Source organism: Mirounga angustirostris, unplaced genomic scaffold (assembly GCF_029215605.1).
Source record: "Mirounga angustirostris isolate CCGP_5_RB_7025 unplaced genomic scaffold, mMirAng1.0.hap1 SCAF_5, whole genome shotgun sequence".
In the NCBI taxonomy this organism is placed as follows: domain Eukaryota; kingdom Metazoa; phylum Chordata; class Mammalia; order Carnivora; family Phocidae; genus Mirounga; species Mirounga angustirostris.
Window position 1 is genome coordinate 135,764,205 of NW_026991713.1, and position 3,806 is coordinate 135,768,010.

The following is a 3,806-nucleotide window of genomic DNA, read 5'->3' on the forward strand; positions in this document are numbered from 1 at the left end:
CCATTAAACAGAAAGACTTACATATGGTCCTTTTCTAAGGCAAAATATCTATAAATTATTTTGAAAACTTGCATTTCAAATCTGTCATGTGAGTTTAAGTTTAAATTCATTGCTACTTTCAGACTGTTGAATCTCAGATCTGTACCTCTGAAACAAATAATGCAATATATGTTAAGAAAAAAAAAGAAGAAGAAGAAGAAAGTAGCAGGAGGGGAAGAATGAAGGGGGGGAAATCGGAGGGGTAGACGAACCATGAGGGACGATGGACTCTGAAAAACAAACTGAGGGTTCTAGAGGGGAGGGGGGTGGGAGGATGGGTTAGCCTGGTGGTGGGTATTGAGGAGGGCACATTCTGCATGGAGCACTGGGTGTTATGCACAAACAATGAATCATGGAACACTACATCTAAAACTAATGATGTAATGTATGGGGATTCACATAAGAATAAAAAATAAGAATTATTTAAACTGGAAAAAAAATTCATTGCTACTTTCTAAAAGGGTATGCTTTAAAAAACAAAGGATATTTGCCACATGTAGGAAAATGATGGTATTGAGAATTTAGTCACCAATTCAAAACCCTAAATACCCTACAATAGTCTTCTGGGACTTTCCTGAGCTGATTCTGTATGGCCACCTGCCACCCAAACCACATCGGACATCCAGCCCACTCACAACGCTGTCCTCCCTCCTGTATCCCTGTCTATTCCCTCCTCTCTGTGTCTCCAGTGCTCCTCCCCATGCGGACCAGCAGTTGTGGCTTTAGAAGGGTGCAGCCTCTCTTGACCTGCCCAAGCCCCATGGTCTCCTCCCATCCTGTGGGTGAGGTTCACAGGGGAGGGTAGCTCCAATGGAACCCACTGTGGATGCAGAAGGAGGAAATTCAGAATCATGGAAGCAGATTCTTCTGCTTGTTCAGGAGGGGGGTGTTTGGAGATCATTTCTGTGCTTGGAAGACCCCCCATCTTGCCCACTCATAACAGATCCCAGCCTGTGTAAATGAGTGGCTTTGCATTCCCACGGCTAGATCTTCATGCACATTCGTATTATCTCATAATTACTACACTGTAAAGATAAATGCTGCATGTCTTTATTTCAGCCCTGCTAGTTACTGAATTGAAAGTAGATGTACTTTTTGAAACGCTTCCTATTTGTTAGAATACCACCATTTTGGCATTTCCTGAGAAGAAGAAAGAAACAAGTTTCTAGACAAAATGGAGATCAGCTATTGTGTCTGATAGCACATGCTATCTTAGAAAACCACACCCTGAGACGAGTCTGCATGGAGGGGTTGTAATATGTGACATCCTGGCCAGAGCCAGGATCTCCTCTCTAGCTTGAAGGTCCAGCACCTGGCCTGCTTCCCACCCAAATGATCTGGAAGGATGGGAAGAGGGTGAGAATGTTTTCTGTCCACTGTAGTAAATTCTCTTTTCTTTCGAAATACAGTATTAAGGACAAGCCATCATTGCTCTTCATATAAAAAGAAACTTTATATCATTGGCTAAGTTAAAGACTTTTAAAATTTGAGGACCGGGCGTCTGGGTGGCTCAGTTGGTTAAGCGACTGCCTTCGGCTCAGGTTATGATCCTGGAGTCCCGGGATCGAGTCCCACGTCGGGCTCCCTGCTCATCAGGGAGTCTGCCTCTCTCTCTCTGACCCTCCCCCCTCTCATGCTCTCTCTCTCTATCTCATTCTCTCTCTCAAATAAATAAATAAAATAAAAATCTTTAAAAAATAAATAAATAAATAAATAAATAAAATTTGAGGACCTTCACATCTGGAAGAAAGGAACAAGCTGGGGCAATATCTTTCATATCTCCAAAGTGGGAAAAGGGGGAAATAGATATTTTATCCAAGGTGACATGAGTTCCAGCAAGGGTGTGATATTTTCCCGTAGGCTCTTTGGGCTGCTGAACTTCTTCATGAGTAAATGTTGCTTGCAGCCTACTGGTTCACACCTCACCCTTCCTAAAATTCTATACCCTGGGTGGGGGCACCCAGGCAAGAGCCTGTCTTTCTTTTTCAAAGAACCTTGGTTTTAAAGACCCCTGATGTTATGGGTTGAGTTCATCTGTTGAACTCCTGACCCCAGAAACTCAGAATGTGACTGTTTTTGGAAACAGGGTTTTTAAAGAGGTCATTAAGTTAGAATGAGGTCACCAGGTGGGCCTCCATTCAATCTGTCCTTAAGAAGAAGGGATTGGGACACAGACATGCACTGAAGGAAGACCATGTGTGGACACGGAAGAACACGGCCATTTATAAGCCAAGGAGAGAGGCCCCAGGGGAAACAAAAGCTGCCCATGCCTAGATCTCAGACTCCTGGTTTCCAGAACGGTGAGAAATAAACTACTGTTGTGGAAGCAGGGCAGCCTGTGGTGTTGGCCATGGCCACCCAGAGGTAACCTATCTAGTGTGAGTGTGTGCCCACCCACAACTGATTTATCCTGAGAAGGTGAGGGTTTTCATTATTCTGGTCTGATGAGTGGCAGGCAGTGTGATATATATCTGCAGAGGAGTAAGCATCTGAACTCGCTGAGTCACTGAAGTCCGACTTCCTTCACCTTCCTTCACCTTCCTGCCAGAATGTGCAGAGCTAAGAGAAGCCATGAGGTTCTGCCAACCAGAAGAGGCGAGCCGGAGACAAGGGGAGGGGAGTGTGGGGCACACACTGTTCACACAAGCACCCCATGCTCCATGGGGAGAGATGTTTCTTGAAGCAAGGTGCCCCCACCACAAATACTGTGATGTGGGGAAATTGGGATCAAACTGGTTGATCAGAATTCAGAGGATGCAAAGAAGATTGAACTCGATTTACAGAATAACATAGAAACGTCTGTCTGTTTTTCAAAGAGACAAAAACCTTGGGAAGTGATATCCTAGTTTTTCATCCTTATAAATAGAATTTAATTGTCATTTCCTAGCACTGGGATGGGTTTCGCTTCTGAAATCAAATATGTCCCTGTTTACAATCAATCTTTCATACTCATAATCAACAGATGAAAATTTCAGTTTTCGTCTCTTCTTCCCTGCTCATCTGAACAATTGGTTGCTTTCTTTTTTTTAGTGGTTTCTGAACTTTCCATACTTCCTCGTATTCTTTAAAACCAAAGGCTCAGTAGTTTTAAATCAAGATAGTAAAGAAACATATTGTTTATGGGGAAAAGGATCCTAGATATTTCAAAATCACTGATACACTCTCAAGCAATGTATTTCTATCAGTTTAAATATTTCAAGTATTTATCTATGAAGTAGAAGTAAATCAACATGACCTCATCAACTGACACTGATTTTTTTTTTGTAGATGTCCAGAAAATGCTGATGAGTACTGCAGCTTTTCATATTTCCTACTGATGAATGAAGGGAGACAGAAATAGAAGTTCTTGGCAATTGGTGGTGTGTTCCAACATATGCAATCACTTCCTTCTATTGCAGAAAAGGAAGTGCCAATACAAGTTGCTCCAGAAAGATAAGATGCACGGGGGGCTTTGTGGAGGAGGGAGGGCGAGATGAGGTAGGAACAGTGGCAAATAGAATCAGCATGGACGGTGAGAATGGAGTGAGTAGTATTGAATGTGTCTTGGCCAATAGCTATCAACAGGCTGACCTCCGTCAATAATCAACAGCTTGTAGAAGATATGTTGCTTCTGTTCTCATACAATGTTGTTTATCATCTCATGCCTGCTTTTTCCTTTACTGATTGCTTCAACAGCTCTTCATCCAGAATCTTACTGGAGGTCAGGCAGTGAGCCAAGGAGTCAAAAACCTCTGTCCTTACAATCTACTTATAGCATACTAGACCAT